The 15,323-nt window shown below is 38.2% G+C and overlaps 2 pseudogenes; both read left to right on the forward strand.

The window, feature by feature from the left end:
• Window positions 1-4,365: 4,365 nt before the first annotated feature.
• Window positions 4,366-8,422, forward strand: LOC143585359 (lipoxygenase 2, chloroplastic-like; annotated as a pseudogene).
• A 1,294-nt stretch (window positions 8,423-9,716) lies between these two features.
• LOC143585357 (lipoxygenase 2, chloroplastic-like) lies at window positions 9,717-15,105 on the forward strand (annotated as a pseudogene).
• The last annotated feature ends 218 nt before the right edge of the window (window positions 15,106-15,323 follow it).

A 15,323-nucleotide genomic window follows, 5' to 3' on the forward strand; every position in this document is an offset into this window, starting at 1 on the left:
GTTTAGTCGGGCGGTAAGGACATTGTTTTCTCTTGTTTTCTGGGTGTAGAGGTTTGTGCTTTGGGGAAGATCTCTACCCAGTTGCTTTTCCGTTTCCGCGAAGCGTTTAGCTGGTGTCATGATGACATCCCATGTGGATGGCATGCCATCTTTACCCGTTAAGGTGCGGATGAGCTCTGGGTCTTTTGTGCCCTGGATGAAAGCAGCGCGAACAAGATCTTCGCTAATATTACCCAGACTTAGCTTCTTTGAGTAGAAGCGAGTGATGAAGTCTAGCAAAGATTCATCTTCCTCTCGAATGCAATTGAGGATTGTCCATTGCTCTTCGGTATACTTTCTTTGTTGGCTGAAGTGTTGGCTAAACTTCTGTTGGAAGTCTGCCCAATCGTAGATGTGGTGGACCGGTAGACGGTCGAACCACGCTCTGGCTGCTCCAACCAGCGTCATCTGGAATATATAACACCACGTGGGTTCCGTCCAGCTGCTGACGGTTGCCCCCGCTATGAATCTGTTCAAATGATCGTCTGGGTCAGATATACCATCATAGGTGCCGATGTTTGACATCTGTTTGGCACTTCTTGGGGCGATTGCTTCCGCAATGTCCCTTGCAAACTTGGAGGTTCCCGCATTTGCAGCGGTTGGTCTGAAGGTTTTAGAGAAGTCACGTGGGTTTTCACCCGCGTTTTTTGGTTTGAAGGTTTCTCCAAAATTCCTTCTCGGTTGGAATTCCGTTTCCTTACGCTTCCCTTTCGCCCTATGGCGAGGGTTTGCGTCGGTGTCGGATTCCTCCGAATCATCGTCCAAGTACTCGCACTCATTGCTCATGTTGAGCTGTTGTCGAGTGCTTCCGAACTCGTCAGCCTGTTGGAGTGAACGTAAGCGTTCGTCCAACTCAGCTTGGAATTCCTTCTGACGTGCTTCCGCTCACGCTTTAACTTGATCAAGTGTTTGGCGGGGGAGCCTCGTCCGTTGTCTTTCCGCCTGGGCATTAATGAATCCCAGGGGATGATTGTTTACTGCACTTGCCCCGGCTTGGGTAACCGGGGTAGTGTTCGTAAAATTTACTGCACTTGCCCCGGCTTGGGTAACCGGGGTAGTGTTCGTAAAATTTGTGTATTCGCCGGTATTCCCCCCAGTCGCTGGGGTTGTGGTTACCGGGGCTTCTTGGTCATTCGTTGATCTTGGCAACGGAGTAACCTTAACCATCTTTCCAGAAGTTTTGAAAAAACTGAAAAATAATAAGTTCTAGCTTTTATGCACGGATGGCGCCAATGAAGAAACACTAATCGGCCCCGGGCAGATTATGGACAATCTGGGGGTTAAATAGATGTTTCCCACGAGGGGTTAGATCCGGCGAAGATGGTTCTTCTGATAACCTGCAAAACAGACACCATGAGCTCGTCACTGAGAAGGGGGGGGGGTACCTCCTTGTGACCACCCTCCGGCGTGAGAATCAGACTAGATTGCTCTTGAATATAAGTGTATATTAAGAGAATGACTAGAGCAGATATCAGGTAATATATCGAGATATGAGATAAGATGATACCATTCCAAGGTGTTGGAGTATTTATAGCCGAAGGTAGGTTTCCAAGCAGGTACAGCCGGCTGAATAGTGTTCCTGTTCTGCCAACTGTGGGCTACGCACATGCCATGCTGGTGGTTGGTGGGTAGGCAGCGGCTGATAGTGACCAGGCCGGCTGTGTACTATTCCTGTTCCACCAACTGCAGGCCATGCACGTCCTCCGACAGGTTGGTGAGTAGGCAGCGGCTAATAGTGACATACAGTACAAGAGCGTGCTGCTCGTCATACTGTTGTCAGTGAGCTGTCGTATCCTTGGTCAGATCTTTTGTCCATACCTCGTCAGGTACAGTACAAAAGATCCTCCAGTATCGTACGGACTGGCTCATTTGGGCGGGAGTTTTCCCGGCTTTGTGCGGGAGTGTTCCCGGCTTGCTCACTCCTTCAGGTGACATTACTGAATTATTTAAGAGTTAAGTGCCTTGTGCGTGTAGCCTTGCTGCGCGGGTAGCCTTCCCTGATGGCTTGTATCCGCAGCTGCGGGAACAGGCGGGGTACTTCATCATTGGGAGGCTTTTCCTGCGGGAACAGCTTGCGTACTGCGCGTAAGGAAGTCACGTCTCTGAGCATGGTGGGTCCTGCGGATCCAGTTGGTTTCTGCGCAGACGTCCCTCTTAAAGGTGAGTTCTGCGAGTTTAGCCTTTGGGCAGACGTCCCTGTTGAAGGTGAGTCTTGCGGGTTCAACTACGCAGGCTTCCCTCTTTGAGGTGAGTCTTGCGGGTCCAACTGGGCTCTGCTGAGACCTACCTCTTCAGTGGTTATACATAAATTTTATTTTCAGAAGATAATATAAACATATATAAATCAGAAGATTAGGTATGAAAACATGTACAGTAAAAAATATTAATAAATAAAATATACAGACTTCAATTATTTTGATCCACAATAACACATTGAAGTTCCCAACTAATAGCGACAATTCGTTGAGGAAACAAACACAAACTTTTATATAACTTTGGGAAATTGAACGGGATAAGTTATCTGATTAATAATGTTAGGTTTCTTGTAAATTTCAGAGGGATATTTAGAGGTGTTTATTTGATTTTGTCGGTTTCTCTATGTAGATAATACACAGTGATCAATGCTAGTCTTTCAAGCTGAAGGCTCAACATATGATGAAATTGCATGCTATCACGACACAAGAAATCAAATAAATAATTAATTACGCTATTTATGTCAAATATACATAGTTACATCAATTGCAAAATATCAAACCAAGGTTGCTGTAGAAGTCAAATGTAAACTTGGTGATTGTCTCTTGCACTAATAATTGTACTCGTATTTATCTTTGAATGTAAATCAAATCACTGAAAACAAATATCTGTCACCGTTATTGCAACCTATTAGGATGTCTCGCCTATAAATCACATGTTAAACATTGTTGATAACCTGTAAATCATGTTATAGTTATAGGGGTGACTTAACGTACAATAATTGCTTAACGTATATTAGGTACGCGAATACGCTCAATTTTAAAAAGACAAGTACGTTCAAGTCAAATTCCAAAACTTAAAACGTTCAAGGATAAACCTTAATAGTTAAAACGCTCAAGTTTAAAACCTGATACTTTCAAGGTTAAAACCTAAAGCATTTAAGCTTAAAACCTGATACTTTCAAGGATAAGCCCTATCACTCAAAGTCAAAATTGATCGATTGAAGCTTCAAATTGATGATTAAGTGAATCAATTTCAAAGATTAGAAAATAAATTGTATTCAATTCTTATCAAAAGCTAAACAAACCTGTGAATAACAAAAAGCGACGTTGTCTAACGGCGGTTGATGGCGGTTTCGATGATGGACGGGATCGTTGGACGGTGACGGTGGACAGAGTCTTTGGGGGCAGAGGTGGACATAGACCGGCTCTCGTAGTTGTGATTTTGGGGTTAGCGTGTTCTTTGAAATCAACGATCTAGAATGTTGCGTACGTAATGTAGGATAAAAGATTATTATATTGGATTGTTTTCATATAGTTATAAGAGTCATAAATTTAAAGCTATTTATCTTTTCTAAATTGATTCGTGGGCTTTTAAAGAGTTAGAATTTATTTATCTAATAACTGTACACACATAATATCTTTGAAATAAAAATAGTTAATTATATACATGTAAAAATAAATTAAAATAAAAATATGGTGATCAAAAATTGATTTTTTAAGTATCTTGTAACGACGCAATTATAGTTGGTCTTGAAGAATTAAGTGTCCCATACGAGCCGATAAAAAGACCTTTAGGAGTTAGATCCTAACAAATTATATAAAGTAACTTTTTAAACGATTGTTAAAATTACAGTAATGAACATAGCAAAATTATAATATTAGTTTTTAGGTTTTAGTATTGTATATAGAGAATCTACTAAGTTTTTCGGTTTTATATTATAAAGATATATACATGAATTTAGTGACCTCGTAAAAATAACGCCCAAGTCGGAAGTCTGGCTTGTCTTTACCTATGGCTGGCCCTAGATGCAATGAAGTAACAATAAATATATGCGCAAAGATGGACAAGATTTAAAAAATGTAATATATTCCTAAAACGATATTAAATAAAAAAATTGTTAACGTATTGGGGTATGAAATACACACTTTTTGTAATTTATTTTAAAAGAACCATATATCATTATTTGTTACTAGTTTTATGGATTTAATATCCCTTTTAGTTTTTCACCTCTTGTTAAAATTGAATTATCACACCCTCTATTCCTCACCCACCCACTCCACCCCTATAAATAAAGATTATTGTTCCAAGTTTTAAGTCACACCAACAAGAGCCAAAGTGGCGAGTAAAGGAAAAAAATCATGTTGAAGCCTCAAATAAACCAATCTCACTCTCTTCACAACCTACTACCACTCCACAAGCCCTTCATCCATGGTGACACCACCAATCATTCCTCCTCCTCCGCCTACTCACCCGCCATCCTCCGCCAACACACGTCCACTAACAAGTCCAATGTCACACATGCTCGATCCACCTCAAGCGTTGGCAACATTAAAGCCGTAACAATACCCTTTCTTACCAAGGCCACCACCGTTAAGGGTGTCATCACCATCCAACCAACTATTAGCTCCGCCCTTGCTGGTGTAAGCATTGGTGGTGTCGTTGATGGTGTTTCTGATCTTCTAGGACGGTCCTTTTTATTGGAGCTCGTTTCTAATGACCTTGATTGTACGTAAAGTCGTAAACACAATTTTATTTCATGCAACATGTTGTCGTGTTAAAAGTTATATAGACTTAATTTTTTAATTTACTTGATACAGCAAAGGGGAATCGGAAGACAGTGAAGGCGTATGCAAGATACGATGCATTGGATTTTCAGATTAATGTGTACACGTATAAATGCAACTTCGACGTCCCTCAGGATTTCGGGGATATAGGAGCAATATTGGTGGAAAATGAGTATAGCAAGAAGATGTTCTTCAAGACCATTGAACTCAACAATGGTGTTACTTTCACATGTGAATCTTGGGTTCAATCCAAATATGATGTCCCCGGAAAAGAATCTTTTTCACCGACAAGGTAATCTTATTAACACTTACATTTTATGACTATTAATAATATCTGTCTTACTTTAAGGGGTTTAAATGGTATTTCAAATAGTTTAAGGACCAAAGTTTAGTATATAAAAACTGAAGGAAATAAAAAGAAAATAAAACGGTTATTTCAACTAATTGCCGCCAACAGTGAGTTCTAATTTGAAGGTTGATTTGTTTGTTTGTTTGTGTAGTCTTACCTTCCGTCGCAAACGCCAAAGGCACTGAAGTCGTTAAGAGCGGAAGATCTGGAGTCTCTTAGAGGCAACGGAGAAGGGGAGCGCGAATTATACGACAGAATTTATGATTATGATGTTTACAATGATCTCGGAGCTCCTGACCTGAGCTTAAATTTAGCTCGGCCCGTGCTCGGTGGTGAGGAACATCCTTACCCCAGGCGGTGCCGTACTGGTCGCAGTAAGTCCACCAAAGGTACAATAAACAGACTGTATCTTACTATATTCTAAACTAACTAAATTTCAATACATAAATAAAGTATATATGATATTATTAGTGTTAATCGGTGATTGAAATGATTTGTTTGACGAATAAACTGAAAATCATTGAGATTATTAATCCGAGATGAATGAAAATGAATGTCTGAATTGGATTAAAAATATTGTTGATTACATGAGGAATTTAGTGAAAATATACAAAATTGGTTTGTATATATTTTAGGAAGAAATAGTGTAAAATATGAAAAATATGTTGAATTACAGGATTAAATAGTGAAAATCACACAAAATTTGTTGAATCACAGAAAGAGGTAGTGAAGATTAAATAAAATATGTTGAATTACCAGAAGATTAGTGAAAATTAAACAAAATGTGTTGAATTACAAGAAGAAATAGTGAGTATTAAAATAAAATATATTGAATGAAAGGAAGAACTAGTGAAAATTAACAAAATATGTTGAATGACAGATCCATTGACAGAGACCAGAACTTTGCTCCCTTTCTATATACCATGCGATGAGGATTTTTCGGAGATAAAGAGTGCAGAGTTTGGAGCAAGGACTTTGTACTCTGCAGTGCATGGAGTTTTGCCGGTTTTAGAGTCAGTTTTTACTGACAAATACAAGGGATTTTCATTATTCACAGATATAAATTTGCTTTATAATCAAGGTGTTAATGTTCCCCCCCCCTGACAATGGCATTGCAAGTGTCTTACCAAGACTTGTAAAAGGTGCTGTTGATACTACAAATACTGTTATCAAGTTTGAGACCCCTGAAACCATTGACAGTAAGTACTTATCCTTTATGGTTTATTAGTGTAAGGTTTGGTTTCTTTGTGTATTAATGGCTCTAATCACAGGGGACACATTCTCTTGGTTCCGGGATGAGGAGTTTTGCAGACAAATGCTTGCTGGTCTCAATCCGTTATGCATACAGTTAGTTACGGTATGTTCATCTTAAAGTTTCACATCATAATTAACGAAAGAAATTGATTGTGTAATTATTTACCTTTAAAGGTGCAAAGTTAAATTAGATGTTGGCTATTTATATGACTAGGAATGGCCATTGAAGAGTAAATTGGACCCTGAGATTTATGGACCACCTGAATCAGCAATCACCAAGGAGATTCTACAGGAAGAGATTGGAGGTTTCATGACCTTTGATGAGGTAATGCAACATGATGCATGTATCTTAGTTTGGTGCCTTATGGTTATGAAATGCCACTGAATATTAAAAAAATTGATTATGTTGTTGTAGGCTTTAGCACAGAAGAAATTGTTCATGTTGGATTACCATGATCTACTCTTACCTTATGTGAATAAAACACAAGAGCTTGAAGGTGCAACTCTTTACGGTTCAAGAACTATCATGTTCCTTACGCCTGCTGGAACATTACGCCCTTTAGCCATTGAGTTGACTCGCCCACCATCTGATGGGAAACCACAATGGAAGCATGTGTACACTCCCACTTGGGACGCTACTAGTTCCTGGCTCTGGAAGCTAGCCAAGGCTCAAGTCTTATCCCATGATTCGGCCTATCACCAACTAGTTAGCCACTGGTTGGTTCTCTTTTTTCCAATAATAATTTACATGTCTAGGCATTTATCTAAGCTAAACAATTTTTTTTTTTGGTTTTGTTTTGTACTATGCAGGCTAAGAACACATTGTGTTACAGAGCCTTACATAATTGCCACCAACCGTCATCTTAGCCAAATGCATCCTATTAATCGACTACTTCTCCCTCATTTCCGTTACACTATGCAAATCAATTCACTAGCTCGATTGATTCTCATTAATGCTGGTGGTATTATAGAGTCAGCATTTTCTCCTGGGAAATATAGTATACAAATTAGTTCTGATGCATATGATCAGCTATGGCGATTTGATCACGAGGCACTTCCAGCAAACCTAATTAGCAGGTACCATTTTTTGTTTTGAAAAAAAAACCATTATCATATTAAAGAAATTAATAGTATTGTTTACATCTTAGGGGTATGGCGGTTGAAGATCCAACTGCACCACATGGCTTAAAACTAACTATTGAGGATTACCCATTTGCAAATGATGGTTTGCTTATTTTTGATGCCATCAAACAATGGGCTACTTCTTATGTCAACCACTACTACCCGCAACCAGATCTTGTAGAATCTGATGAAGAGCTTCAGGCATGGTGGAATGAAATCCGTACAGTCGGTCACGGAGACAAGAAAGACGAACCGTGGTGGCCACAACTCAAAACTCAAGACGATTTAGTTGGAATCGTTTCTACCATTATGTGGGTGACTTCTGGTCACCATTCAGCTGTCAACTTTGGTCAATATGACTTTGGTGGTTACTTCCCGAACAGGCCAACAATCGCAAGAACCAAAATGCCTAACGAGGACCCCACAGACGAAGAATGGGATTCATTTCTAAAACGACCCGAAGATATGCTGCTGAAGTGTTTGCCATCCCAATTCCAAGCAGTACAAGTGATGACTGTTTTAGATGTTTTATCAAGTCATTCACCAGACGAGGAGTATATTGGTGGGACCATCGAGCCTGCATGGGAAGCAGAGCCCGCTTTAAAGGCAGCATTTGAGGAGTTTCAAGGAAGGCTAAACGAGCTGGAAAGCATCATAGACTCAAGAAACAATGATCCCAGTTTAAAGAACCGAACTGGTGCAGGGTTGGTTCCGTACCAACTCATGAAGCCATATTCCGATAAAGGTGTGACCGGGAGAGGTGTTCCAAACAGCATATCCATCTAGTTGGTTTGGTTGGGTTCGAGTCCCTATAGTTGAGTAATGGCTTGTGTGGTAATAAGGTCCTAATCCATGGTTTAGTTGTGTTTTATTTTGATATGGAATAAGTTCATTTTGTGTGCTGTTTTATCAGCCAGGCTACTGAATGGAACTAAAATATTATCATGCCTTATATCTAAATCCTTTTCAAATTAGTGTGCCCTATAAAATGTATTACGGTTCTTTGACTTGTTACTTTGTTTAATTATCTTTTTGCCACACCGATATTGTCATGTTTAGCATGAAGTGAAGCATATCATATGCACTCGTATCTGGTGCTGCATTGTCATATGCTTATGTTTAACTTGATGTGAAATTAGTATACTATTTGTCTATACTCACTTTTGTTATAATTCAAATATGTTATTGAAATCCGAACTGTTGTAATAGTTTAGGTGCCACATTATAACTAGCTTATCGTCAACGTAAGTATGATTTTCAACACCAACTTAATAAATGAACCACAATTTAGGACTGAAAGCAAAATAATTATTTTTACGAAAGAGGCGTCAACTTTAGTATCTGCTTTGAGGCCCCAAAATGCTCGACTGACATCGTCAACAACAAACGGGGATTTAGACCTTGGTGGCCAAGTTGTATAAATTCCCACAAATATAGCGTGGCTTGGATCAACATAGCCATCAAAACATGGTTTGTCTTGGTAAGTACGGGTATTCACGGTACGATTCAAGCGACCAAACTGATTGATAGGTAGTGCAAGGCTGGGTCACTACTTAGCCCACTCCTGCTATGAGGGTGGGGTGGGGGTTGCATTTTTTAAACAAATATTCGTTTACCATTTATATTTTTAGCCGATCAATAAACATTCAACCCAACAAATATATTAGCCCGGTCAGTATATATTTGGCCCAACAAATTTAACACAACAGTTAAAACCCAAAAATAATTAACAAAGTGGGTCGTATAAAAACGAACCCTCATTGCTCGTTTGACCAAAGTTGCAACGATATCAGAATTATATCGAAAATGGGCCTTGAATACTGTACCGCCCGAACACGATAGTCATTTGCGGATTCGAACTAGACAATATATTAGCCGATTAAAAACAAAGTCGGGAAAAACTATTTCGTACTTAATATATAGCATGTTAAGTTTTTGATCATATTTTATAGTTTAAGTCAAACACATAATAAACCATAAATAAGAAAACAATCACATTTTGTAAACCTGAAAAAAAAAAGAATACTTTTTTACTAAATTTAACTGCTTGTTATTCTACTACCAACTATGGAGTGTTTTTAACTTTTGGGTTGTTTAAATTGAAATCAAACTAAAATGTCTAAATAATAACTTTGTTTAAAGTGAAAGGGTTACTTTGAAATTTTAATTTTCAATATTGAATTCATCAACTCCCAACGTTTTAATCCACTAATTTTCCCTCGCCATTCTCTCCATAACGTTTCGATCCGCCCCTGTCGCACCTCCACCCCTATAAAAACATATTCTTGTTCCAAATTTTAAATCACACAATCAAGAAAATAGTAAATAATGTTGAAGCCTCAAATCAACCAATCTCACTCTCTTCACAACCTACTACCACTCCACAAGCCCTTCATCCATGGTCACACCCCCAATCATTCATCCTCCTCCGCCTACTCGCCCCCCATCCTGCACCACCACACATCCACCAACAAGTCCAATGCTACACACGCTCGATCCATCTCAACCGCGGGTAAAATTAAAGCCACGACAAAGCCCTTTCATACCAAGGGCACCAGTACCATTGGGTGTGATATCATCATCCAACCAACTATTGGCAACGCCATTCATGAAGTACACGAGGAGGGTGTTATGGCTTTCTATGATCTTGTAACGCGGTCTTTCTCATTGGAGCTTGTTTCTAATGACCTTGATTGTGCGTATACCCATTTTTTTAAATTTATTTAACAACATTTTATCATATTAAAAATATAAAAATGTTTTTAATTTACTCTATACAGCAAATGGAAATCGAAAGACAGTTAAGGCGTCTGCAAGATACAACGGATTTTATTCCAGTATTAAGTTCAAATGCAACTTTGACGTCCCTGAGGATTTTGGGGAAATAGGAGCTGTCTTGGTAGACAATGAGTACAAATGGAAGATATTCTTCAAAACCATTGTTCTTAGTAACGGTGTTTCTTTTACATGTGAATCTTGGGTTCAATCCAAACATGATGTTCCTGAAAAAAGAATCTTTTTCACCGATAAGGTAATCTTATTTATACTAATGTTTACGTATAACAACTTGAGTGCTCTCAGGCATTCTGTCGGAATTCTCGGTCGGAATTGGTTTATCTCATTACGGTATTGGTACTCCCAGCACTCGGTGTAGCAATCGAAAATAAAACCCAAAAATTAAACACTTGAAGTGTTTTATATCGATTGAAATTACAATAACAAATGGTACCGATATACCAAGGTTGTTCGATCGGAATCCGTGTGAATGTGCGATACCAATATTGTTGGGATGACATTAGTTCAGTCCGTCACTGTACTACTATGGCACCGGCACTTGCTATAACTTACGATATAAAAAAGCTACTACGATGCGAATTCAACTTCATTTCCAACGAAATCCATAAAACGAATGCTACCAAAAAAAGTATCAATTATGCTTGATCAGCCAGTTATGAACAACTTTGTTTCTTTCTTTTTTTTTCTATCAAAACGGCAATAAAATTAAGCATGTCACAACGCTATAATTGGAATTTGTTAAATATTAGGTTGTAATAATAGAATAACAAAAGCGGTAAGCGTCAACCTGTTATCTATGTATTAAAAGGGTTATTTTCCAAACTAGTCTATTTTAACCAAGAATTTCTAAAAATAGTCTAGGTTTACAAAAATCCCTAAAATAGTCTATTTTTTCCGTCAGATCCGATGGAATTTCAACACCGTTCGGCAAAATTTTTGGATCTCTAAATTGCGCCACGTGTCAACGTAATGGATCTGATGGAATTTTAGTAGATCCGACATAATTTTTCATCTTATATCTCTCAAACCCTAAACTTTCATAACCAACCTCCATCTCTATCTTTCTTATTTCTTTATAAAATCAAGCAAATCAATAGTGCAAATCCCTTAGTTTTTAGAGGAGAACACAACCATAGTATTCAATTTAACTCTAGAACTCAAAATCAAAAACCCGCGAATTGAAAAATTTAGGGTTCGATCGGACAAATTAAACAGTCGGATCCGATGGACGCATGAATTGAACTGTCAGATCCGACTGTTTATTATTGCATCGGTTATTTCATTAATTCGTCAGACAAAGCGGTAAACCATCGGATCCAACGGAATAGTATGCTGCGTGGCGCGCCCTGATAAACCGTCGGATCCGACGGTTCAGCTCATGGGCTAGCTTTAATTTGGTATTTGGTTTGGTCTTGGGCTGTTTCTGAAAAACCATGATTAAAAATATGCTATTTTGAGAATTTTTTCATTAAAAAAAAAAGGAAACGATGAACATATATTAAGTTTAATATTATTTTATTTCTTTTTTGTATCTTAAAGTTTTTATATTTTATCATTACAACTCTTATAAGATACAGTGTTTATAAAATTTTGAGTAATTAGTTGAAGCACAAACATACATTTTATCAACGCTACCCACGTTTTTTTTCTATTACAAGTTGACGTTACCCCTTTCGTTATTCTAATAAAACAACATAATATTGTCTTATAAGAGAAAAAGTATATATATATATATATGCTCAAAATAAATTATAATGGTAAACTATAAAAAATTAAAAGTAAAAAAATTACATAAAACAATATTAAAATTACTATCCATAGGTAATCGCTTCCATTTTAATACATAGGTAGTATTCGTATCATTATTAGTAATACTAAAATTACTATTGTATGATATTTTATCATCTTGAGGATTTGTTTTTCTTTATTTTCAAGGATTTAAATTGTTTTTGAAATAGTTAAAGGACCAAAGGTTAGTATGTAAAAACTGAAAGAAATAAAAAGAAAATAAAACGGTTGTTTCAAACTAATTGCCGCCAACGCTGGAGTTCTAATTTGTTTGTGTAGTCTTACCTTCCTTCGCAAACGCCAGAAGCACTAAAGTCGTTAAGAGCGGAAGATCTGGAATCTCTTCAAGGCAATGGCGAAGGAAAGCGTAAATCATCTGATCGAATTTACGAATATGATGTTTATAACGATCTCGGAGATCCCAATCATAGCTTAGATTTAGCACGGCCTGTGCTCGGAGGCGAGGACCATCCTTACCCTAGGCGGTGCCGTACTGGTCGCCCAATGTCCACTAGAGGTACAATATTGAGATTATATAATATTTTCAGTAGTATTAATCGGTGATTGAAATGCTTTGGTTGAGGAATTAACTGAAATTGTTCAAATTATTAATTTGAGACTACTGAATGCCAGGAAGAAATAGTGAAATTAAACAAAATATGTTGAATTACAGATCCACTGACGGAGACCAGAAAGGCACCCAGTCTCTATGTACCATGTGATGAAGATTTTTCAGAGATAAAAAATACAGATTTTGGAGCAACGACTTTGTACTCTGCACTGCACGGAGTTTTAACGACATTAGACTCAGACGAAGACAAGGGATTTTCATTATTTACACACATAGACTTGTATATAATCAAAGTGTTAATGTTCCCCCGCATAACAGTGCTTTACCAAAACCTTTAGGCGAAATTACTGATGCTGCAAAAACTGTATTACAGTTTGAGACCCCTGAAACGATTGATAGTAAGTGTTTATCCTTCAGGGTTTACTAGTGTAAGAATTTTTATGCATTAACGGATGGCTCTAATTATAGGAGATACGTTCTCTTGGTTATGGGATGAGGAATTTTGCAGACAAATGCTTGCTGGTCTCAATCCATGTAGCATACAGTTGGTTACGGTGCGTTCGTGTTAGAGTACTTATTGATAGCATACATGACTAAATAAATTGAATGTGTAAAAACTTATAACATTTGTTGATTATATAACTAGGAATGGCCATTGATGAGTAAATTGGACCCTGAAATTTACCCGAATCAGCAATCTCCAAGGAGATTTTACAGAAAGTGATTGAAGGTTTTATGACATTTGATGAGGTAATGCAATTGTGTCTCTTAGTTTGGTGACTCATGGTTATGAAGTGACATTATGCACTTGCAGGCTTTAGCCCAAAAGAAATTGTTTATGTTGGATTACCATGATTTGCTTTTACCTTACGTGAACAAAACACGAGAGCTTAAAGGGATAACTCTATATGGTTCAAGAACCATCATGTTCCTTACGCATGCTGGAACATTACGCCCTTTAGCCATTGAGTTGACTCGCCCACCATCTGGAGGGAAACAACAGTGGAAGCATGTGTATACTCCCAGTTGGGACGCTACTAGTTCCTGGCTCTGGAAGCTTGCCAAGGCTCAAGTCCTGTCCCATGATTCGGGTTATCACCAACTTGTTAGCCACTGGTCAGTTCCCCCTTTTTATACGTTTATGCATTTATCTAAGCTAGTCATTTTTGTTGTTTTTTATTTGTTTATGTATTATGTAAGCTAAGATCACACTGCGTTACAGAGCCTTACATAATTGCCACCAGCCGCCATCTTAGCCAAATGCATCCTATTAACCGACTACTTCACCCTCATTTCCGTTACACTATGCAAATCAATTCTCTAGCTCGATTGCGTCTTATTAATGCTGGTGGTATTATAGAGTCAACATTTGCTCTTGGAAAATATTGTATGCAACTTTGTTCTGATGCTTATGATTAGCTATGGCGATTTGACCATGAGGCACTTCCAGCAGACCTATTAAGCAGGCACCCTTTTGTATGCATGAAAGCATTAATCATAATGAAGTTAAAAATCTGTTGATAGTAATAGTATTGTATGGTATTGTTTACACCTTAGGGGCATGGCGGTTGAAGATCCGACTGCGCCACTTGGAATAAAATTAACGATCGAGGATTACCCGTTTGCAAATGATGGTCTACTTGTTTATGATGCCATCAAATGATGGGCTACTTCTTATGTCAATCACTACTACCCACAACCAGATCTTGTTGAATCTGATGAAGAGCTTCAAGCATGATGGAATGAAATTTGCACAGTTGGTCACGGAGACAAGAAGCACGAACCATGGTGGCCACAACTCAAAACCCAAGACGATTTAGTTGGAATTGTTTCAACCATTATGTGGGTGGCTTTTGGTCACCATGCAGCGGTCAACTTTGGTCAATACGACTTTGGTGGTTACTTCCCGAACAGGCCGACGATTGCAAGAATCAAAATGCCTGACGAGGACCCTACAGACAAAGAATGGGAGTTGTTTCTAAAACGGCCCGAAGCTGTGTTATTGAAATGTTTCCCATCAAAAATCCAAGCAAGGAAAGTCATGAAAATTTTAGACGTTTTATCAAGTCATTCACTAGACGAGGAGTATATTGGTAGGACCATCAAGCCTTCATGGAAGGCGGTGCCAGCTTTAAAGGCAGCGTTTGAGGAGTTTCAAGGAAGGCTAAACCAGCTGGAAAGCATCATAGACTTAAGAAACAATGATCCTAGTTTAAAGAACCGATGTGGTGCAGGGTTGGTTCCATACCAACTTCTGAAGCCTTATTCTGATAGAGGTGTGACTGGGAGAGGTGTTCCAAATAGCATATCCATCTAGTTGATTTGGTCCCTATAGTTGAGTAACGGTTTGTGTGGTAATAAGGTCATAATCCATGGTGTTTACTCTCTATTTGATTAAACTGCAAGAAGCAAAGTGTTTGAATCAGACATAAACATAAACAGGTACATTTTACTAGATTTTTGGGAGACTAAAGAACTCAAAAAAATTTTCGGGGTTTAAAGTTTATTTTCTTTAAATTACTGTGCCAACCCTACTTGCAATTTTTAAATAATTCCTATTGTTTTAGAGCTGATTTTTTTTATCGGTTCAAAATGAACCAACAGGTTGATGTATCGGAAGATGCTTGGAACCAAGGGCTTTCTT

This window comes from Bidens hawaiensis, unplaced genomic scaffold (genome assembly GCF_021521415.1).
Source record: "Bidens hawaiensis isolate Kalapana, Puna unplaced genomic scaffold, B.hawaiensis_p1.1 tig00033830_1, whole genome shotgun sequence".
NCBI lineage: Eukaryota > Viridiplantae > Streptophyta > Magnoliopsida > Asterales > Asteraceae > Bidens > Bidens hawaiensis.